The 25,442-nt window shown below is 45.2% G+C and overlaps 1 protein-coding gene across 1 annotated transcript in view; it reads right to left on the bottom strand.

The window, feature by feature from the left end:
* The window catches only part of LOC126335838 (pyruvate kinase PKM-like), a 153,731-nt gene that overhangs the window by 8,358 nt on the left and 119,931 nt on the right, over nucleotides 1–25,442 (bottom strand). The window lies entirely within an intron of this gene.

The following is a 25,442-nucleotide window of genomic DNA, read 5'->3' as shown; positions in this document are numbered from 1 at the left end:
TCGTGTGTTATGATACTTTTCTGGCAGATTAAGGCAAATGTCCCGAGTTCGAGTCTCGGTCCGGCACACAGTTTTAATCTGCCAGAAACGTTTCATGAATCCCTTTGACTTCACTATACTTGTTGACTTTGAAAAAAGTGTCAGCTATGTTCGTGTCATTGCCTCGTGTAAGAAGGAGAAACGCCTTCCAGCATGGGTCGGAATTCAAAAATCGCAGTATTGTGGTATGTGGGGACAGTGGCTTAAGTTTCCGAGATCTTACTGTTCTCGCTGGCCAGGTTCCTGCGATTGTCATGTGAACGGGGAATCGACTGGATCAGGAGAGCCATACTCAATGTGACGTAGAACCTCAATGGCCCATGTGACTAGCGCCTGAAAGGGCAGATGTGTTGTATGCTCGGTCGTGCAGGATCATAAAGCCACGTTACGTACTTGAATTCAGAGAGCGGGCTTCTTCATGGCAAGACAAATATTGACAGGTACAGCGCGACGACGACTGGACTGTCAGCACAGTGGCCATCAGTGCGACTCCCGTTGAGGAGACGAACCGACCACTGATAATACTGGGCACCAGTGTCTTGTCCTGGTTCTGCAGATGTATAACGATGGACATATTCGTGTGTGGGGGCTCCAAGATAGTAAACGCTGTCAGGCAGCTTTCGTCATGAGCATGTGGTCCAGCACCTCTGTGTGGTGGTATGTGTTGCCACTGAGTACACAACACGATCTCCTGTGGTTCGAATGGGCAGCAGTTTTAAATTTCTGACACGTTAAGTGACTCTGTCAGATGCCCCTGCTATGTTAACTTTCAACGAGATTGCACGTTGCCCGTACTGTCGTGTCCTACCTCGACACAGAGGGCCGCTGCTCTGGCCAGCAAGTTCTCCAGATCTCTCACTCGCTGAAAACTCGCCAGACACTACGATTGATGAATTCTGGATAAGAGTGAAGAAGCTTGGAATGACATTCTCGCATCTATAATCCAAGCTCAGTTCAGTTCGATTTTAGAGCTATTGTGCTGCAGAGGTGGCAACTCTGTATACTACATTTCGCATCCTGTACACTTACAAATCGGCTTCAAGCTTAATCATGCATTTTTCCTACTGTACAGTAAACGCACAAGAAGTGTAATTTCATTTGCTAATCTCCCTGATGTAGTCCAGTCAATTAGTGTTGAAAGCAGCGGCAGTATATTTCTAAACGGTTCTCTATATTTTTTGGAGTGCTGTATCCCAGTTTCAACTGTGCTGCCTTGTAGTAAGTCGCCGTCACAAACGAAAAACCCAAGACAATTCAGACTTGTTGCACTTTTTTCAGTTTCTCGCATGTATTTGAGAACTATGCTGTTCGCAGAGATGAGCACTTTAAACAGAATTAAAGGAGACAAAATTTCTTACAAAATTCACAAGTCACGTTTGATTTTCTGATGAGCGGTACCACCGCTAGAGAGTGCTGTAAATCAGCGGCTTTTTGGCCCTTTTGCAAAAACGTCAAAAACGCCCACTCCCACAATCTACAATTCAAAACACATGCTACACGTTATAAACAAAAACACCTACACCATGTGTAAGTGCTTTATATTTCGCATAAGATGCGTCTGTAACGTTCAGTTGTCTCATAATGGGAGAGGGAGCAAAGCTAAAAGTACGAATAATACTTTTTGTGCCCCACAGCCAAACGATCCGTCACCTCGACCTTTTAGTGCCCAATAAATATTGCCTGGGCCACCAACAGCCAAACGGAGACTGCAAGGGGTCGCTTGTTTTAACAAGTGATGCTAAATGATATTATCTTTATCTAAAGAAAAGTATTATCTTCTCAACAATCTTCAAAGCGTGAGCTGCACCATTAGTTTTTATATAAGAAATCAGTAAATTTACTCATGACACTTTGGTTGCATGTGTCTGTGGTCGCTTTCAAGACTCAAATTAATCATCAAATTAACTAATTTAATACGACTGAATTTTGAATTGCTTGTGTATCATCTATCACCACGATAAAATAAAAACAGTTAATTGTTGGAGGAGTATTTAAATTTACAGAAATAATGACAGGTTCTTATTCATCTTTTTATAACTACATTAGAGCTGATAAATCTTACAAAAAACGTGACAAACATAAATCAGAAAAGGGATGGTGTCTGTTTGGCAAAGCATATGTTGGGGTGGAAACAATACAAATTATCCCCTGAATTAATACCTCTAATAACGCAATCTGACTTTGTATACACGAATCCATTGTGAGGCCCAATGCTGCTCAAATGGAATCAACTATGAACAAGTGCACGACAAAATATGGTTGACGGAAAACAGGGAGCTGTGAATACGAGTAACTACCCTACGCCGGCGCAGCAATACTTCACCCTTTCACCTTGATTCAGGCGGCAGCAGAAAACGGCACGCTGTGAGCGATGGGCGACCCGCGGCGGCAGCTGTAATGTTCTGACGCATCCACAAAAACTTGCAAACTACGCGGACTGGGGTTCTGATTATTAGAACGCGGGAAACTTCCCTGTCAGAGCCCTGAAATTCTAGAAGATTTCAGTGTGAGGCCCACCCGTTCGCTAATCTGGTCAACCAGTTTGACTCACAAACACGACGGCGGGTGCTGGAATTGTCAAACGTCAGTCGGCTGACTCAGCAAGAATGAGTTCACCCTCATGACACACGATATGTCCGACGTGATATGCAGTACCACTGTCGGTACAATTGGAAAATGCCACTGGCTCTTAGCCTACCACAAGTTGCATACTACAAGTGTCACCCACTAGGAAAAGACCTGAAGTTCTTCACCAGTGGAGGATCAGAAGACAAAGAAAACAAAGAATCACAATCACTTTCCACCAGGCCTCATACAGAAGCCGAATTAGCAGAAGCCGGCCGCGGTGGTCTCACGGTTCTAGGCGCGCAGTCCGGAACCGTGCAACTGCTACGGTCGCAGGTTCGAATCCTGCCTCGGGCATGGATGTGTGTGATGTCCTTAGGTTCGGTAGGTTTAAGTAGTTCTAAGTTCTAGGGGACTGATGACCACAGCAGTTGAGTCCCATAGTGCTCAGAGCCATTTGAATTAGCAGAAAAACCGCCTCCGCGGTGTACAAACCAATCGAACTGTCCTACACGCATTGAATCTCCCCTGTTGAATGATCTGCTAGTGTGGTAGCCAGTCCACACAAAGCACCGGGGTTCCCACTCTGGAGGAGCAAGCCCCTGCATGGCATATCCTGAGAGGAGCCAATCAGAGACTCAAAATCTCTGTTGTCTGAAAAAAGAAGATTTTAGACTAGCGAGGCGTCATTTTCACTATAAGCATGGCCATGTTTCGGCAAAAAAGAAAGTTACCTAGACGGGACCACAGTCCCTCATTTATGGAGTGATCTAATCTTTCCAGCCGACCATTTGCAATTCCTGAAAGAAAGCTGTTAGGCTTCCCAGGAAGCCCTTGAAACATATGTTTTTGCCGCTCGCTAAAAGAACATGTCGACTCCCTGGCGCCAGGGGAGTCTTGCCTCCACTAAACACATGCACCAGCCATTCTGATCGCATCGTCTCAGCTTCTAACAAAAGAATGCGAATAGTTTCATGATCTTCCTACCGTATGCAGAAAAGCTCGTATTACGACAATCTCTCTTAAATGGCTTCCCCCACCCACTTTCCGCCAACTGGCCGCCTTGGTGACGGTCTGTCACCTGGCCCAGGTAAAATGTTTTGCGAACTGGCACCCTCCTGCTCCGGCCCTAAGTGGAAAGAATGGAGTGCCATGGACCGAAGGCCCTCTGCAGGTACAATTCACAGAGTGCTGCTCCCCCGAATCACTCGCACAGCCCGGTCGCTGGACACACATTTATGGCCCACAATCCATCTTTCTCCGTCTATGGCCCCTTGGGTACAAGTTCACATAGGCTACACATGCAGTTATATGAACACTCTGTCCTCAATTTTCTCATGTAAAAAAGGTCATAAATCACACATACCAAATGTAGTACTGGGGAACGCGGAGATCATGACCTAAAACATAAATATTAATCCGACCGGCAGTGCAGTTAAAGTGCGAGAGTGGCGTGTCTTCTTTCAAGACCAGTAAAAAACAGTGCTCATGTGATCGGTACGGGTATTTCTTCAAACATCGATAGTTTACTATATAACTTATCTGTCTTTTGCATCTATCCTCTGCCACTAAATTTCTTCTTTCTTTTCCAGGTGGAGAACCTATTTGAAGTGATGACCCAGTCCTGAGCTCGACATCCACTCATTTTATGGCGCATGTCCATGTTACTATTCAGTGTCGTGCACCTAATACGTTGTAAGTATGATTTGTTGATGTTTGGTGAAAACATGCTTTTCCATCAAATAATTTATAATTACCTCTTTCAAGCGTCGTACACGGAACGTATACTGCCGGTAAGAGGCAGTGGCTGGGAGGGGTAGTTTGGGTGGACGGCGCAGAAGGGATGTTTCGTAATTTTCGCACTGCTCCATCCCCCCTTATGAGAAGAACTAACGCACACAAGGCTCTTGTACGGAATGGAATGGAATGGAATTTCACTTAATTACGGGTTTTCGTTTATAACATGTAGATTTTTCGAGTTGTAGGGAGTGGGAGTGAGCGTTTTCGATGTTATCGTAAAAGGCCCAAACAATCGCTGCTTTTCAGCATGCTTTAACGCCGACGCGGCTGGTCATTAAATCAAATTTGACTGTTCAGTTTCCTTCATACTTTCGCAATTTTAGTTTTATTGAGAGTGGCCATCTTTGAAAGTCGTATAGTTTTCGAGATAAATGCGAAAAGTTGTAAAAAATGTGACAGATTCGAGGTTTTTTGCGGTTTACGTTGTGAAGCCGATCTCCTACAAGGCAGTAATCTAGAAATTCAGATCCAGTACCCCCAAAATATGTAGAAAGACAGAGAAATAAACTTTCGGCATTTTGTCACGGGAAAAGTACCATGTGACAGGGCTACAGTTGCAATTTTAATAGTCAGCTGCATACCAGCAACACTGAATGAGCCGCAGGGTCATTACAATAGTTCGACAAGTGTTCTGTGGCACAGAAAATGTGTTTCACAATACAATACAAAGTCGACCAAGATTATCGACTCCAAACCAAAGCCAGGATCTGGTTTTTCACAGTACGACGAAATCTAACTATACATGCTGAATTTATATAGCCTGTACGTCTACATCTACATTTATACTCCGCAAGCCACTCAACGGTGTGTGGCGGAGGGCACTTTACGTGCCACTGTCATTACCTCCCTTTCCTGTTCCAGTCGCTTATGGTTCGCGGGAAGAACGACTGCCGGAAAGCCTCCGTGCGCGCTCGAATCTCTCTAATTTTACATTCATGATCTCCTCGGAAGGTGTAAGTAGGGGGAAGCAATATATGAGCGATACCTCATCCAGAAACGCACCCTCTCGAAACCTGGACAGCAAGCTACACCGCGATGCAGAGCGCCTCTCTTGCAGAGTCTGCCACTTGAGCTTGCTAAACATCTCCGTAACGCTATCACGTCCGAAGCTTTGTACAGTTTCTCTGCCAACAAGACGTACCTCAGCCTATGTGTCCCGCTTACCGATATGAATAGACAAGGCCTACTATTTAGTGTGTAATGTAACGGGATGTCCATGAGAACATCATGTTTCTTACTGTAAACAAAACATACATTACGCAAACCCTCGTATTTGTATGTGCTGACGGTGCGGACAATATATGGACACGCGGCGGCCAAACACGCAACTAATTACGGAAAAGGGTATTGATTGTGGATTGCTAGTGGTGCTTTGACGGTACCTACGGAAGGCGCAGTGAACGCCTCGGAGCAAGAGGATCACAGACATCGTCACAGGCCAGAATAAATGAAGACTGTCTCTGAACTGACGTACTCTGATGGTAGACTACTCGAAATGCTTCAACGTACGTTGAGTTACGTGAATGTAATTACTCAGTATATTATTGCAAAATAGACCTGTCATTTGTTTGACCTGAATAGTTCCAAAATAGAGGATTCAGTGAAGGAAGGAGTAAACTGATTATTTCTGTAGTCCTCAGTAGAGAAGAGTTTTCTTCCAGCACCACCCTGCAGGAAGAAGAAGTCCGACGAAAGTTCGTACACGGCTGTGGTGCAGAATAGCTGGATCACGATAACTTTTAGAATGGTGACCGTACTTATCTACAAGAATTAGCAAAAGGATAACATTGACTTTGAGTGCCAGATCAAAAAAAAAAATGGTTCAAATGGCTCTGAGCACTATGGGACTTAACATCTATGGTCATCAGTCCCCTAGAACTTAGAACTACTTAATCCTAACTAACCTAAGGACATCACACAACACCCAGCCACCACGAGGCAGAGAAAATCCCTGACCCCGCCGGGAATCGAACCCGGGAACCCGGACATGGGAAGCGAGAACGCTACCGCATTGCCAGATCCAACACGGAGGTTACGTACAGACACACACACACACACACACACACCCAGAGCGCAAGTTTCAAACCTGGTGGCAGCGGCATCGATATTGGACCTTGTGTAAACCCCACTTCAGTTTGCGGAAGCATAACGTCGCACTTTCGGTTGGAGGAAATACGGTAGCTGTAACAATGACAGGAACATTGTGGAAAGGGACAGAGGGCGAGGGAGCAAAGTGGTCTCGTCAGGTGAGAGGCAGCCAGCGCACGAGACGCCGGCGCCTATCGCGTCGGAAGCGACGCGGCATCCAGCGCCACACGGAGGGCGCCTGCCCCCCGCAGAACGAGGACAGAAGGCGCAGGGCGCACCTGCTCTCTCCTTCCCAGACACCCATCGACCGCTTGCAGGTATCGCCGAGCTGCCTGCCCTGTCTCGCTGGAGGACACTGCCCTTCTCCGCTTAAGCCCCAATACACGATCGACTTTCTTGTCTCTGTTGACTAGTCAAGACAAGTGAGTTTACTACTTATTCCTGTACTGGTGAGCCTCGCCTGTGTCGAGTGGCCATTTTCGTTTACACGTCAGCGCAAAACTTTGTGTGATGTGAGAGCTATATGCTGTGTAGTTTGGCATCTGGATCGTGAAAGCGATGTTATGAGAGTCTACCCTTCTCACGAAAAAATTGAGAAAATAGGAACAAGCAAGAATAATAGTGTTTATCAGTGACAAAAAGGGAATTCGTAGTGGACATTCTTGTCAAAGGTCGCGTGATTAATTCTTTACACTCCTGAGAAATGAAAGAATATAAACAATTTCATCCAAAGATTTCAGAGCATATTCATTCAATTGTTCGATAGTATACATTAAACAATATCTAGAACGCAATAACGAGCACCTGTTTGCTTTACCCTGTGTATCTTGTATCCGTGGTGCCAAAAACATCGAAACTTACTTTTTAACCCAAATAACTCTGACTTTTTCACGGTTCAAATAATTTACATTAAAACATGTTTGTCTACTTACGTTCAAATTATGCATATTGAAGGCTTTCTCCCTGCGAAATGTAAATGCCTTTATGCTTTCAGAGACACTACTGGCCTTTAAAATTGCTACACCACGAAGATGACTTGCTACAGACGCGAAGTTTAACCGACAGGAAGAAGCTGCTGTGATATGCAAATGATTAGCTTTTCAGAGCATTCACACAAGGTTGGCGCCGGTGCCGACACCTACAACGTGCTGACATGAGGAACGTTTCCAACCGATTTCTCATACACAAACAGCAGTTGACAGGCGTTGCCTGTAAAGAGGAGAAATGCGTACCATCGCGTTTCTGACTTTGTTAAAGGTCGAATTGAAGCCTATCGCAATTGCGGTTTATCGTATCGCGACATTGCTGCTCGCGTTTCTCGAGATCCAATGAGTGTTAGCAGAATATCGAATCGGTGGGGTCAGGAGGGTAATACGGAACGCCATGCTGGATCCCAGCAGATTCGTATCACTATCAGTCGAGATGACAGGCATCTTATACGCATGGCTGTAACGGATCGTGCAGCCACGTCTCGATACCTGAGTCAACAGATGGGGACGTTTCCAAGACAACAACCATCTGCACGAACAGTTCGATGACGTTTGCAGCAGCGTGGACTATCAGCTCGGAGACCATGGCTGCGATTACCATTGACGCTGCATCACAGACAGGAGCGCCTGCGATGGTGTACTCAACGACGAACCTGGGAATAAAGTCATTTCTTCGGATGAATACAGGTTCTGTTTACAGCATCATGATGGTCGCATCCGTGTTTGGCGACATCTTGGTGAACGCACATTGGAAGCGTGTATTCGTCATCGCCATACTGGCGTATCACCCGGCGTGATGGTATGGGGTGCCATTCGTTGCACGTCTCGTACACCTCTTGTTCGCATTGTCGGCACTTTGAACAGTGGACGTTACGTTTCAGATGCGTTACGACCCGTGGCTCTACCCTTCATTCGATCCCTGCGAAACCCTACATTTCAGCAGGATAATGCACGACCGCATGTTGCAGGTCCTGTACGGGCCTTTCTGGATACAGAAAATGTTCGACTGCTGCCCCGGCCAACACATTCTCCAGATCTGTCACCAATTGAAAACGTCTGGTCAATGGTGGCCGAGCAATTGCTCGTCACAATATGCCAGTCACTACTCTTGATGAACTGTGATATTGTGTTGAAGCTGCGTGGGCGACTGTACCTGTACACGCCATCCAAGCTCTGTTTGACTCAATGCCTAGGCGTATCAAGGCCGTTATTATGTCCAGAGGTGGTTGTTCTGGGTACTGATTTCTCAGGATCTATGCACCCAAATTGCGTGAAAATGCAATCACATGTCAGTTCTAGTATAAAATATTTGTCCAATGACTGCCCGTTTATGATCTGCATTTCTTCTTGGTGTAGCAGTTTTAATGGCCAGTAGTATATCTTTGCACCTGATGAGTTTTCGGATATTTTCATAATTTGCCTAATTTTGTCGATGTCCTGTTCACCATTTACAAAATTCCCACACCATTGGCGTATTCCATAGACTTGACCGTTTGTGATCCCATTTTGCAGCCATCTCTACTGGTGTCAGTGTCTGCAGGATTGGGTCAAGTGCTGCCACAAAACAGTGCACGGACAGCGGACAGCCTTGCCTCACTAACTTACTGAGTTTGATTCGTTTGAAAGTTCATTCATATGTGGTTATTTTTGATGTGGCGTTAGTTAAGATGTTTTTTTTTAATAATTTGGTTGAATTTGTGGCTAAATCTGAGCCTTGTCGGCGCTTACAGTTGGCACTGGTGACCGATCCTGTCGAAAGCCTCGGGGAGGTAACAGATATTACTGCTGCAGTCGTTCTGGTGGTTGAAGCACGCGCTGTGATGTCCCTGTAGCTGTAGATGGCGTTGAAAATTCTCCTGCACAGGGGCTAATGGCCTTCTTTAATGCTATCTTGCTGCTGTCTACGAGACATTTTGCCGCAATTTTGTACTCAGCGTTATAAGAGTAGGCCTTAAATCCTCTTTGTGGCCCGTTTAGGATTTCATTTACCATTTCGGTTAAAAAGCAGCTCAAAACGTCCCAAAATTCACTATAAAATTCGTTGGGGAGCCCTTTGCACCTGGTGGTGCTGTATTTGAGGTTGGCTTGCGTTTTCTCCCTTTTCATGTTTAGAATTTTCGCCTTAAACCACGAATACGCATGAGAAGCATTCCGTCATCTCCACGGGCATTCATTATGCATTTAGGCATAGTGTTTAGAAGCCTCCCGTGCATATTCTCCAAAATGCTCCCTCAGCACTTTACCTTATCAGTGTTGCTTATTTGCGGCTTGGTACGTTCAACTCATCACTATGTGGGGGAGTTGTATTCGCGTCATCTCTCTGAACACTGTCAAACCTTTTTTGTTACTTCAAGGCATAGCATCTCATCTTTGAAGTGTACTGTTTTAGTTTCCAACTGCCTCTGTTTCCTGAAAGCTTTCTAACTGGCATGCGTGCTTTACATTAGTAAGCACAGTGATCGGATAACAGGGCAGATGTGCCAACCACTACGCCACCCTGCTGGTTAGGCGGATCACACAACTGCACGGGCTAGCCTATCACGGCTCCCTTCGAAATTCAAATTCCGATTCACGCCTCAGCGCACCTGGTATTCCTCCCGAACTCAAACAGTATTGCAGAGGCTCTCCAGTTGTTTGAAATAGTACCTCATCATCGAACGAAACGGGATATCCTGCCTGAAACCCAGGCGCAAGTCCTTTAATCAAATGAAACTATATGGCTCCAGAAATTTTCATTCGTCTCCTCAGTCTGCGTATGTAAATCTTATATGTCTGAGACTTGTAAAATGACCTTTAAATGCCCACAATCCCTCCGCTCAAACCCCAACTGTGGGGATTTTTGTTATGTTGCTCTTGACGATTCCCCCTACAAATACACAAAAATTGGCGACTGCATGATTTTTCCCTTAATTTTCCTTTTTTGACGGGTCCAACTGTGCCATACTAAGGCTAAGTGAAGGACAGTGTTAGCCATTTCTCCCTCTAATATTATGTTTATTAGTATTTCTGTTGTTCTCAAACTGTGATAGATCGTTGACATCTGACTTCATGACATGACAGTCGATATGACGAAACAGAAAGTGTGTTTCCTCCTGTAATGATCGAATAATGAAGGGTTGTCACAAAAAAAAACAGAAAAGTCATATAAGTATCAATATTAGCATTAAGCCTAGTAATTTAGATAGAGTTATACAGAGCAAGCCACTTTCGTTGGTTCAGTAGTAGATAATGCGCATTGAGGAACCGCTGATTTCGCGGTCGCTGGAAGCGAATTGAAGGTAATAGGCGACCCAGTAATTTACATCTATTAGCAAACAGGCCCAAATGTCGTATACAAAGGCCCTCAAACGTAAAGCAAGACAGAGATCCGGACAAAGAAGAGCTCCAGACAGAGATGAGTTCGAGACAGCAGCCTCGGATGGACAACGGCCAGCAGCATATACTATGTGAGTGATATTATACTCAGTTACTCTTGTACACTAAGAAGGACTTTCAAAGCTTTCCTGTACGTACCTCTGGGCTAGGGTTATTGTTTCTATCGTACATTTGCCTACATGCACCATTCGTCTGTGTGTATGTCGCTTCAATTGTGACGACTGCATGAACATAAGGGTTCAGCTTCAGCAACAGCATCTGGTACTTCCACGATTCGTGGTCCGTAGTGGCATACGTTACTGTGGATACTCGAACCCTGATACATTTATACGCCGGGGTGGGCATTTGTTCCAGTAATGTAGTAAGACTCATCTGTTATACACTTGATGAAGTTATAGTGCTCATCTGCACGTTCATTGTAAACACACGTAGAAGCAATAAAAATCAGCCCAGTAAGCTAGCTCAGAGCCTCGCTTCCTCGTCATCACCACATCTACCTCCTTATCCTGACTTCTACAGCCACAGAGACCTGAAATATCGCAGCTTGACCCCCACCGCTGTCTCATCCCTGCATCTAGACACACGTGTGTCAAGAGACGATGGCCCCAAATCCCGCGTCACGTCTGATCTGTGCATGAGATTCCCAGTATTTACGTCGCGACACACTACCAACGTTGGGTTTGTGATGGATTGCTCTGTAACGTTTTGGGGTTTATCGATATTGTGTGCTGGTATGAGCTGCGAGAGATTTTGTCCTTTTTTTCATTTTCAGTGCAGCCAAGCTTCCGATATCAGCGTCATGTGATGATGCGTGGATATCCACCTCGTTATCGCTTATTATTTGTTTTCTCGTCCAGTTTTCAAAACTACTAATGAAAGCAAAAGGAAATATTCGACGAACCAATGAGCTCTCCGGCGCCAGTATGTCTCAATCAACTCTTTCTGAAACTCGCTTTAATCAACTAGTTTACCTAGTTTCAATAAGCATATTTGGCCGATTGATACCTCTGTAGCTCCAACAGTTGTTATGTTCTAGATGTCTCAAAAACCATTTAGGGCTCTATAGCTAAGCAGTATTTTTTTCCATTCTAGGTTTGAGTCATTGTTATGCTTCATATCTGAGAAGTACTGTAGATAATTAAAAGTCCACTATTCCTTTGGGAACATCTGACTCATTTAGTACTGCAAACGATACTTAGGCAGTACTAAATGTATCAGGTGTTTCCAAAGGAATGTTAGGGTTTCAAGTGTTTACAATACCTCTTACATGTGAAGAACAGCAGTGATAAAAACTTGAATGTAAAAGCAATGCCTTCCACGTGATCAAAGTATCTTCAGTTGCACATCAGAAAGGTGGGACACCGAATTGGTGGGAAATGATCAGGTACGTTTAAAGATCTCAGGGACTGTAGATACTGTAATAACGAATATCATAACAGGTAGTTCAGTTGTAATGGACATCCCTGAAAAGGACAATCGCTTAAGTTGGAATGACAAATGTAGGTACAGGGAAGACACGAGGGGTGTTCAGTAAGTACTGCAACAATTTGTTTTTGCTAAAAGCAGTTGCGTTTGATTCAGGATTACAGTACACCATGTTATTTCCAACTCTTTTTCCTACAAGACCATGTATTTCAACGTAATTTCCATTCAATATGACAGCCTTAAGCCACCATACTGGCAGTGTCTGTGTGGCCTCCTTGTACCACTCCACTAGTCGACGTCGGAGCCAACGTCTTGCTGCATCAATACCCTCCCCCTCATCCAAGTACTCCTTCCCGCCAAGTCATTCTTCATTGGACCTAACAGGTGAAAATTGGAAGGTGCGAGATCCAGGCTGGGGGGTGAATGAGGAAAAATAATCCAGTGAAGCTATGTCAACGCCTCTCGTGTGCACAGAATTGTGTGAGGCCTTGCGTTGTCATGGACAACTCGGCACAGATCGTCCTTCGTTGCTCTTTAGGCGCCGAGGAACCCCAGTGGGCACACACCTTTGAGTACTTCAACTCGAGGACGAGTGTGTCAGCACTACCAAGAGAGAGGTCCAGTTTTGCATCGAGAAGCTTAATTGTGATCCACCGACCACCTCAAATGAGTGTGTCCGCACGTGCCAACATTGCAACATTGCAGGAGTCACACCCGTGTGTGGCTGGCCGGCACGCAGGAGACCAGACACGTTTGCGAGGCCTTGTGGCGATGATGACAGACACCTAGCTCAACGACTCGACGTGGTTTTGTTCACTGGCAGCGCTCCGTAGACTTTCAGAGCGTGCCTATCAGTATCTCCGACGCTCTTGTTTTCGCCAAAATAAAGTCTCTACTTCGAACGCACCTCCGTTATAGACACCATTTTGAAGACTACCTACAGCGCCGTCACCCTTCGGAACTTCCTAAATCTATAGCGGCTGAAGTAGGAGTATTCCTGGATGTCCCACAAAAAAGCCGCATTTTTCAACCGAAAATAGTCGAGAAAAAAATGTATTGCGTTAGTTATTGAACGCCTCTCGTAACTACCTGGTAACCTTGAGTAACAAAAAGATACTTGGTCGACCGACGAAAGAGGAAAACACAAAAACGTTGAGGAGAAGAAAGAAATACTTAAGTATATGCTACTAAGGAATGAATTCAATGTGGAGTGCAAGGAAGCTTAAGTGAAATGACTGCAGGGAAAAGGTGGAGAAATCACAATAACTATTGCATCATTGGCATCAACATTAAGAGTGCAAAACTAATACCTCCGTAAAAAGCAAAGAAGGCTGCAGATAGGTGGGAAGATTGCTTGAGGGCCTCTACTAGGACGAGGAACTGTCTTCTGACGCGAAAGAAGAAGAAATGGATATGGAGCTGAAAGTCATGCAAGATCTACACACATTAAAAAAAATTTACTTCACCTCGGTTCCGAGAGTTCCGGAACCTGTACAGAAAATTCGAATAGAAATCAAAATAGACATCATTTCCACCCTTTTTATTGCTCATGAAAACCACACATTGCACGTTGTACCACCATACAGCGAGTCCATCAGAGGTGGTGGTCTAAATTGCTGTACACACTGGTACCTCTAATACACGCCCTCTTGCATTGACCCATGCCTGTATTCGTCGTGACATACTATTCACAAGTTCATCAAAGCACTGTTTTGTCCAGATTGTCCCACTCCTGAACGGCGATTCGGCGTAGATCCTTCAGAGTGGTTGGTGAATCACGTCCTGTAAAACAGCCCTTTTCAATCTATACCAGGCATGTTCGATAGGGTTCATGTCTGGAGAGCATGCGGTCCACTCTAGTCGAGCAATGTCGTTGTCCTGAAGGAAGTCATTCACAAGATGTGCACGATGGGGGCGCGAATTGTCGTCCATGAAGACGAATGCCTCGCCAATATGCTGCCGATATGGTTGCACTATCGGTCGGAGGATGGCATTCACGTATCGTACAGCCGTTACGGCGCGTTCCATGACCACCAGCGGCGTACGTCGGCCCCACATAATGCCACCCCAAAACATCAGGGAACCTCCACCTTGGAGCACTGGAAACGTCCCCGTAAAAAAATTATACATAACTGTGCTTAAACTGACACACAATATTTTTAGCACAACGCAAATCTGACTTTTGAAAATCTCTACAAAAGAATGGCCCTGACTAACATTAACCTATACGTTTCACAAATCACTTACCTCACAAAAATCTTCGTTACTCGAACTACTGCAATACAGCGAGCGCCACTACTGCCAGCTAAATAAAAGATTCAAACTACTGAAGGCACTAACTACTGATAGCGACAGTTAGCAAAAGAAAGATTTTCATAGAGAACAAACAATGTATTCACCTTAATAGTGTTCAAAAGTCATAATATATATAGCAGTCCATGACATCCATTCTTACAAATGTACTGTTTCTGGTGGACACACGTCCAGATCATCCGCTCTCACAGATCCGCCATCTCACTTCCCCACATCCACCACTGCTGGCGGCTTACTTCCAACTGCGCAACGCTACGCGCTGTTAACATCCAGCTGCCCGACACTACAAAAGCCAACAATGCAAACCAGCCACAGACTGCACACAGCACAGCCAGTGATTTTCATACAGAGCGCTACGTGGCGTTACCAATAAAAAAACTACACAGCCTACTTACACACTCGCTGGACACTGTGTCTAACGCGTTCAGCCTGACCGGGTTGCCTCCAAACACGTCTCCAACGATTTTCTCGGTGAAGGCATATGCAACACTCATCGGTGAAGAGAAAGCGATACTAATCCTGAGCGGTCCATTCGACATGTTGTTGGGCCCATCTGTACCGCCCTACGTCGTGTCGTGACTGCAAAGATGGACCTCACCATGGACGTCGGGAGACAAGTTGTGCATCATGCAGCCTATTGCGCACAGTTTGAGTCGTCACACGACGTCCTGTGGCTGCACGAAAAGCATTATTAAACATTGTGGCGTTGCTGTCAGGGTTCCTCCGAGCCATAAACCGTAGGTAGCAGCCATCCACTGCAGTAGTAGCCCTTGGGCGGCCTCAGCGAGACAGTTCCTATCTCTCTGTATCTCCTCCGCGTCCGAACAACATCGCTTTGGTTCACTCCGAGACGCCTGGACACTTCCCTTGTTGAGAGCCCTTCCTGGCACAAAATAAAAAGGCGGAAGCGATCGAACCGCAGTATTGACCGTCTAGGCATGGTTGAACTACAGACAACACGAGCCGTGTACCTCGTTCCTGGTGGAATGACTGGAATTGATCGGCTGTCGGACCCCCTCCGCCTAATAGGTGCTGCCCATGCATGGTTGTTTACATCTCTGGCCGGGTTTAGTGACATCTCTTAACAGTCAAAGGGACTGTGTCTGTGATACAATATCCACAGTTAACGTCTGTATTCAGGAGTTCTAGGACCGGGGGTGACGCAAACCTTTTTTTTTATGTGTGTAGTATTAGAGCGTGATTGGGTTTGGAAGGCCTGTGATGGAACAAGGCAGAAAGGATAGACGATATTTCTATTCAAGTTAGTGTGCAAAATGTGCTAGAATTGAGACAAGCTATCGGACGTTCGGAAGAACATCGTCCACAAAATTGCGAAGATAACAAAGATAAATAAACTATCGCATAATCAGCTTAATAGCTCATGGATCACTTTATTGACATGACTAATATACAGAAGAACGAAGAATAAATTTGCGAATTTGTTAGATGATTACCAGCTTGGCCTTAGCTTAGCCTTAGGAAAGGTAAAGGCAATAGAGACGCATGTCTGACGTCGTGCCGATAACTGAAGGAAGATTCAAGAAAAATCACGACTTTACATAGCATTTGTTAGCCTAGGAAAAGCGTTGGGCAACGTAAAAAAGTGCAAGATGTTTGTAATTTTCAGATAAATATGTATAAGCTGTAGGGAATGTCAAGTAATACATAGTACAAACAAGAACTAAGCGGAAACAATAAGAATGTAAGACCAGGAGGGATGTGATCTGATTAAAATCATCGCAGTCGCTCTCCCTTACTGTTCAGTATGTACATCGTACAATTCATGACCGCGCGGAGTGGCCCCGCGGTTTGAGGCGCCATAGCACGTATTACGCGGCCTCTTCCGCCGGAGGTTCGAGTCCTGCCTCGAGCATGGGTTCAAATGTTTCAAATGGCTCTGAGTACTATGGGACTCAACATCTTAGGTCATCAGTCCCCTAGAACTTAGAACTACTTAAACCTAACTAACCTAAGGACATCACACACATCCATGCCCGAGGCAGGATTCGAACCTGCGACCATAGCGGCCGCGCGGTTCCAGACTGCGAGCATGTGTGTGTGTTGTGCTTAGCGTAATTTAGTTTCACTTACTTTAAGTAGTGTGTAAGTCTAGGGACCGATGACCTCAGCAGTATGGTCCCTCAGGAATTCACACACACACACACACACACAATCCAAGACCGAAGTAAACAAAGTTTCAGGAATGGGATTAAAATTGATAGTGAAAGGCTGTCACTGTAAAGGTTCTATGATAACGTTGATAACCTGAATGGAAACAAGGCTATAAAAAGCAAACTATTACAACGTGCTTAAAGACGCCTGTTAGTATCAAAATATGGGATATTATTATTTGAGACACAAATTTCCGTGAATGTAAGTCTAGAGAACAGAATTGTTTGAAAGTGACTCGCGGACTATGGGAAAACTGTAAAAGAAAGCAACTGAAGCGTAAGAGATGTGGTGTTGGAGAAGAATGTTGAAAATCGAGTAGTGTGATAATATAAGGAACGGGGAGATTTTCTGCAGCATAGCTGAAGAAAGGAAAAGGGCCCGCATCTCGTGGTCGATCGGTAGCGTTCTCGCTTCCCACGCCCGGGTTCCCTGGTTCGATTCCCGGCGGGGTCAGGGATTTTCTCTGCCTCGTGATGATTGGGTGTTGTGTGATGTCTTTAGGTTAGTTAGGTTTAAGTAGTTCTAAGTTCTAGGGGACTGATGACCTGAGATTTTAAGTCCCATAGTGCTCAGAGCCATTTGAACCGTTTTTTAAAATGTGGAACACACTGACAAGAAGAAGACACGGAGTGATACGACATAAGCCTATGTTTTGACCTTGAGGTATAGCTTCCATGGTATTAAATGGGACTGTAGAGGGCAAAATCTGTAGTGGGAGACAGAGATTGGAATATATTCAAAAATATAATTGATAGAGTTGTGTATAAGTGCTACTCTCAGATGAAGATTTTGGTCTAGGACAGGAAGCACAGGAAGACCACTTCACACATGATCTTTGACTCCCCACAGTCTGTGCTACTGACCTTCTGAAAAATATTGCCTTACTACTAGACTTCTTCTTCTTGCTTTGTAGTGTCCTTTCTTTTATTTTTGTGCTTTGTGCCAGTGAAAAATTGGAAAATTCTAATAAAGTGTGTGTGCAGATATGATATACTCTCTACAGCAAGAAATGGCGAGAAGAGCCTACTATCTGCGATGCTTTAATTGCATAAAACGGATCACGTTTTGTGACAAAAAAAGAAAACATCTTATCAGTTATACCAAGAGGATCAGTATTGGTAAATTGTTAATTTAGCAGTTACTGATATCATGTACGAACAAATGAAATATTTACACGATATTATTCAGGAAATATCAGTATACTGAGACGATTTTTTATATTTACAAGGAGTAGACCTCATCAAGTCAGTCACAGTTCGAGCGTGCACGTACCTGCATTAATGAAAAATCCTAATATAGTAGTGTGTACTATTCTGGTCTAGAGCTCATCATGATGCTCCACAGACTCATTAACCCACTGCCGTTGCATGCCTTATTCTCAGCAGTGAACAGAACATTGACTTGTAACAAATTCGCATGCTTCCAGACGAACAATACCCGAATATATAGGGTGTTAGGGATATAAGAGCAGATAATGTGATCCTTGGTACCTTAATATGTACCCACTTTGTTGTGTTAGTTATTTTTCCTCTGTGTCTAACAGTTATCTCACAAACAAACAAGTCACATAATTCACTACCCGATGTTTTCTGCACGGTCGTAACTACACCACCAGGTGGACTACGCCTGTCATTATAGACTAACCGTTTTATATTCACGTGTCCACACTTGGAACACCTAACCTGCTACCCAGCGGGAAATAAGCATTGATGCCTTGCTCTTGCCAGATGTACTTGAATGTATTAACCAACCTAAAAAGATACTACTCCAAATATTCGTAGTTATTAACCTGTAAATGGAGCAAATGCTGGTGTAATATTGTTCAGCACACTATACTCAGTCAACAATAAAAATATCTGCGCTTATACCCACAGCACCCCGTACAGCGTCGAGGCTTTGACCTTGAGCATCTCCTTTGCTTCTGCACTCACTCAGCTGTGGTAATCTTGAGTACCTGTAGCATCACCATTGAACTCTGATTTCGCAGGACAGAGCGGATCAGGTTGTGGAAAGGAGCCGAGGTCAATTACTGTTAGTTACACAAGAACATACACAAATTTATTCCTCAAACCAATGCACAGTTCTCTCTTTAAAGCAACAAAGATCAATTCACGGCTGAGGTCCCAAGTAACTTCTCCAGAATAAGTTTAAATGATTGCTTTTAAAAGACCAGGATTTAGAGTAACGGCTCAAGGCCTTACTTAAGTAAAATTACAATATCTTCTCGGCTAAAGACGGAAATAATATTTCAGATCAGCCAAGAAAATTCTTTAAAAGCCAAGTACTTACAAATTCCGACCAAAGGCTATATTACGTAAAATTCTAGTTAACTCTTCGGTTGAAATCCCAATTAAAAAATTACATAATAAGAGAAAGACTTTAAAGATAAGCTTTTACACTGTACAACAGAAAAACGTCACAAGAAAGCTTGAAGTATTTTGTCGGCTGAAGGCCCAAACAATTACTCAAGAATAATTAAAGACAGCCATAAGATAAACTTTTACAGAACACGGCTAAAGGGAGTTTCAATAATTCGAGATAATTAAAGAGAATCCTTACAGACAAGGATTTACCTATTAAAGCCACAGATTCTGAAACAAACGCGGCTGAAGGCCTAAATGCAGAGCAACAAGAATTTTAAATGAAACACGGCTCAAGGCCTTGTCTTGAACTTGTTATGAAGTTCTGCTGAAGGCCAAAACATAAAACAGACAATATTAATAAACGGCTCAAGGCCTGGCACAGTACCTACGACCAAATAAAATGGCAATACAAACAACAAACAGTGGTGCTCAGAAGTGTTACAAGGGTCAGCCTGGGTAGGTAACTCTAGCCGCAGTTTAGGTGAGATAGGTAGCCAAACGTAACACTAAACAATCAGGTTGCAACACGACCTAGGGACGGCTGAAGAAGCAACCAACGACCCAATCAATTCCCTCTGTCGCAACAGACCAACTGTCTATTCCAGCACGCAGATATCATTCATCTGCTCAGTGGAAATCACAGAAGCTACACAGAATTCGAAGTAAACACACATGCACAAGAACTCGAACAATCGTAAAAGCAATCACTGTGGAACAACAAGGACGAATCAATTCGACACACAGAGTGTTTCCACAAGTGGTCGGCGACCAAATGCACGTCGTCCGATGAGACGACCGACCGAACGACCAACCCAGATGGTTCCCACTCAAGTTACGTGTGTCGGCGACGGTCGGGCGAGCCTTGGGTATCTGAAGCTGGCGGCAGCTCCAACCCGACTCAACTCCATGTCCGTTCGGAACTCTGAGACACGGCGACCCTGGCACCCTGGCTTGGACCCATCCATGCAGAGGTAACTCTTGCCCATTCGCCACGACATCTCTGCCCCAGGGAGGAACCGACCCAAGTCCGGCAAGATGACCAAGTGACGAGGCCCAGAACGCCGAAAAGACCAAATAAGCGTCGCCTGATGAGGCGACCAACCGAGCGACCGACCAACGGTCGTCCTGCTCCAGTCTCCTTCCGTCGGACAGTTCATGTGTGTCGCCAGCGGTCGGCGAGCACTGGATGTTCGCACTTCACTGGCGCTCCGTCCCCGACTTCACTGCTGCTGTGTCCGGACTGAACTCTCGACAGACGACGACCCGGAAATACTAGCGATCGCTCGAGAGATGGTACGACAGTGCACTTATCGATAAGCGCTGCTACTGCCACACTCATGGAAGCAAACCAGCAACCTAGTGACGCCAGTAAATCGAATTAAAAGAAAAAAAACGAGGCGACAGAACTACACAAACAAGATGACGAGCAATAAACGGCATGACCGCGAGCTGCGCACGGCTCAACCAGTAGAATTACACTGTTGAGCTAAAGCATTATGACCAACTGCTGAACAGCATACTGGTGTATCTCTGAAACGCAGTACAGCAGCGATTCCGCATGACACTGAATCAACAATTCCTTGGTAGGTTTACGGAGGTATGTGGCACCATGTTCACACAACACAAGTCGTGCAATTTCCCTTAAGTCACGGGCTGGTGGTATGCGGGCGCGGAACTGGCGCCTGTACCATCCAGGATGTGTTTCGTAGAGTTCAGATCTGGTGAATCTGGTGCCCAAAGGCGTCAACATGAGTTCACTATCATGCTTCTAATATTCTAATACTACTGTAGCACGTTTCTGCCCTTGTGACATGTACAATATTATCTTTCTGGAGGATGCTATTTGGGAAAACATCAAGCTTGAAGGGATTCAGTTGGTCCACAATAATGTTCATGTTCTCCACAGCTGACATTACAGGTCCCATGGAATCCCAGGTGAATGTTTCCCACAGCATCATACTGCCCCCGTCGGCCTGCCTCCCCAGCACAGTGCATGTTTCGAGCAGCTGTTCTCAGTATGCGGACATGGCCGCCAGTGTGGTACAACAAGAAACGTGATTCATGCGACCAAGTGACACGTATCCATTGACGCACTGTCCAATCTCGATGATCCTATGCTCACTGCAATCGTTAATGACGACGTCGTTTAGTCAACGTGGGAACAAGCAGCGGGTCATCTGCTACACAGCCCCATTTTCAACACTGTGCACCGAATGGTGTGCTCTGAAACATATGTGCCAGCACTAGCATTATACTCTGTCGTCCAGTCTGTCACTGTTCCCAGCATTTCTTGCTTTAAAGAAGGGGCAGGCCTCAGTCGCCACATTCTGGAATGACATGTGAACGTGAAATCCCTTGTGGCCTACTTGTGGTTTCACCATCCTTCCGTCACTTCCCATATGTGCTCACGGCAGTAGCATGCGAACAGCCGAACAACAGCGCCGCTTACGACATACCCGCCCTCAGGTACCGGACAATGACAACATGCCCTTCGTCCAAGTCACTAATATAGCATGTACCGTCTCAAAGGTGGTATCTCATTCTTCTCTTCTTGGCACACATAAAAAGATGTCCGGAAGTGTATTACATGCTTGGATATCAAAATTTTTAGCATTTCCAAAGAAACATACAAAGTACGCTGCTAGACTGAAGGACGAAATTAATTTTCGATTGATGTATCCGGACAAGTAACACAGCTCGGTGAAAGTTGGACAATACTACACTACTGGCCATTAAAATTGCTACACCAAGAAGAAATGCAGATGATAAACGGATATTCATTGGACAAATATATTATTCTACAATTGACGCAATTTCGGTGCATAGATCCTGAGAAATCAGTACCCATAACAACCACCTTTGGCCGTAATAACAGCTTTGATACGCCTGGGCATTGAGTCAAACAGAGCTTGGATGGCGTGTACAACAAGTACAGCTGCCCATGCAGCTACAACATGATACCACAATTCATCAAGAGTAGTGACTGACAAATGTGACGAGCCAGTTGCTCGGCCACCATTGACCAGACGTCTTCAATTGGTGAGAGATCTGGAGAATGTGCTGGCCAGGGCAGCAGTCGAACATTTTCTGTATCCAGAAAGGCCGTACAAGACTTGCAACATGCGGTCGTGCATTATCCTGCTGAAATATGGGGTTTTGCAGGGATCGAAAGAAGGGTAGAGCAACGGGTCGTAACACATCTGAAATGTAACGCCCACTGTTCAAAGAGCTATCAATGCGAACAAGAGGTGACCGAGACGTGTAACCAATGGCACTTCATACCATCACGCAGAGTGACACGCCAGTATGGCGATGACGAGTACATGCTTCCAATGTGCGTTCACCGCGATGTTGCCAAACACGGATGCGACCATCATGATGCTGTAAACGGAACCTGGATTCATCTGAAAAAATGACGTTTTGCAATTCGTGCACCCAGGTTCATCGTTGAGTACACCATCGCAGGCGCTCCTGTCTGTGATGCAGTCTCAAGGGTAACTGCAGCCATGGTCCCCGAGCTGATAGTCCATGCTGCTGCAAACGTCGCCGAACAGTTCGTGCAGATGGTTCTTGTCTTGAAAACGTCCCCATCTGTTGACTCAGGGATCGAGACGTGGCAGCACGATCCGTTACAGCCATCCGAATAAGATGCGTGTCATTTCGACTGCTAGTGATACGAGACCGTTGGGATCCAGCACGGCGTACCGTATTACCCTCCTGAACGCACCGATTCCGTATTCTGCTAACAGTCATTGGATCTCGACCAACGTGATCAGCAATGTCGCGATACGATAAACCGCAATCGCGATAGGCTACAATCCGACCTATATCAAAGTCGGAAACGTGATGGTACACACTTCTGCTTTTTACACGAGGCATCACCTGCTGTTTGTGTATGAGTAATCGGTTTGAAACTTTCCTCATGTCAGCACGTTGTAGGTGTCGCCACCGGCGCCATCCTTATGTGCATGCCCTGAAAAGCTAATGATTTGCATATCACAGCATCTTCTTCCTGTCGGTTAAATTTCGCGTCTGTAGCACGTCATCTTCGTGGTGTAGCAATTTTAGTGGCTAGTAGTGTAGAAAGGACTAGTAAAGTATCGTACAGAAGGTAACAAAGAAATGTGCAATGAGACTAAGAGAAATTGCACTTTTATTCAGAGGCAACAATTACACTGAAGTCACAGTGAATTATGACGGATCCCTGAACGCTACAGTTGGCGACACGGCTCTTAATAGGGTGTGTGACCATCACAAACAGCAGTGCATCTTCTGAAACGTTTTGGTTTGGGGTGGCGTAATGTTGCATTGGTGTACTAACCTCCAGATCTTTGAAGACGATACACTCATCGGTCAATGTTATTGATACGGTACTCCTTTCCCAGGTCTGTCTTTTCAGGGGTGCATTCATATCCTGACTTCATTTTTATGGATGACAATGAGCGACCTCATGTGAAGGAGGTAAAGGAGCTCTTGGACTGAGGATATCCGCCGAATTGACTGACCTGCCCGTTGCCCCGAGCACTTGTGGGCTGTGTTGGGGGGACCTACTGCTGCATGTCGACATGCCCCAGCAGCCTTCCTGGTGAAGGAATGGAACGCCCTACCACAAGAATCCAGCATCGGAGCATTTTTCAGTGTACACACTACCGTTCGCGGTGTTCACACATTGTGTTAAGAATCGTGCATCGCCTTTTATAACGTCCAGGCACCACCATATGTCACAGAGACTTCAGTGTAATTATTGTCTTACAATAAAAGTCTCACTTCTGTTCATCTCACTGCGTATTTCTTTCAGGAACTTTCTGTATTGTACGGTGGCAGTTCTTATGTATGGTCTAAGTTTCTACGACTATGTTACTTGGCAGTGACAAATCATGTGGAAGCTACCGTACTGTCGTCCTTAAGTTTTGCACACCTGTGTACAGACCACGGTCTCGTTCCTACAGTGTCATCAGATGGGCAGAAGTTACAATGCTTTTGGTCATCAGAGTTTGTAAGCAATATACAGCGTGAAAAGTATTTAAACCGACAAACTCTGGAAGGTTGTAGGGGACATCAAAACAAATATTTTTCCCTAATGTCATTTTTTCCCGTGAGGATTATTATTTAAAACGGTGGAGGTCGTATTACGCTCTTTAGTTGTAGGCAACTACTGTCCACGAGTGTAGTAGTGCATTGTCTCTGTTTACTAAAGGAGCGATACACCTGGAGTGAGTACACTGATATGGTTGGTGAATGCTACGTAGCGCACCACAACGGACGAGCTGCACACCGGGTTTATCAACAACAATATCCTAATCGCCGTATCCCGCATCATACGACCTTTGCTGCTGAGTACCAACGTCTGCGTGAGACCGGTTCATTTAACAGGTTACCTGGACAGGGACGCCGTCGCGTGGTAAGAACGCTGCAATTTGAGGAAGCTTTCTTGCAGCATGTGGAGTGGGATCCTTCAGTCAGAACTTGTGAAATTGCACGTAACATGGGGACGAATCAGACGCATGTAAGAACAGTCCTTTGAGAGCAATTGTTACGTCCATTTCACTTACAGCGTGTCAACAACCTGGAACCAGTTGATTATCCACCCAGAGCACAGTTCTCGCAGTGATACCTGGAACAGTGTGAAATGTATCCTACATTTCCATCCTCTGTGTTGTTTACCGATGAAGCAACGTTCGGGCGCGATGGAGTCTTCAGCATGCACAATTCGCATGTTTGGAGTGAGGATAACCCACATTCCACAGTTATTAGCGCTCATCAATTGCGGTTCTTTGTTAATGTGAGGGTCGGTGTTGTTGGGGACTGTTTAATTGGGCCGTATCTTCTACCCAGGCCATTAAATAGCAGACACTATTACAATTTTCTTGCCAGAGCATTTCCAGAAGTGTTGGAAGGCGTTCCGCTCCCTACAAGACAACGCATGCGGTTCCAACATGACGAGGCGCACATTTCAGTCGCCGTGTGCGTCGATTCCTGGACCGTCGGTTCCCAGAAATGTGGACTGGCAGAGGTGATCCTGTACGATGCCCTGCTCGATCTCTAGATATGTCCCCTCTGGACTTTTTTGTATGGGGAGAGATGCGCAACCTTGTTTACGCAACCCCTGTTGCATCGGGATGTGGTTGCCCAGATAGTAGGAGCAGCAGGAACAATTCAGGATACTCCTGGGGTTTTTGCCCGTGTCAGACAGAACATGATCCGACGGTGTAACTATTGTTTACGTGTCAATGGAGACATTTTTGAAATCTACTGTAATTGAAATTGGGTTGTGTTAATGTGTTGTCTCTTGGTCATAAAAATGGAAAAGTGT

This window comes from Schistocerca gregaria, chromosome 2 (assembly GCF_023897955.1).
Source record: "Schistocerca gregaria isolate iqSchGreg1 chromosome 2, iqSchGreg1.2, whole genome shotgun sequence".
In the NCBI taxonomy this organism is placed as follows: Eukaryota; Metazoa; Arthropoda; class Insecta; order Orthoptera; family Acrididae; genus Schistocerca; species Schistocerca gregaria.
The sequence above is the reverse complement of the archived record's forward strand: the minus strand, read 5'-3'. Positions and strand labels throughout refer to the sequence as shown.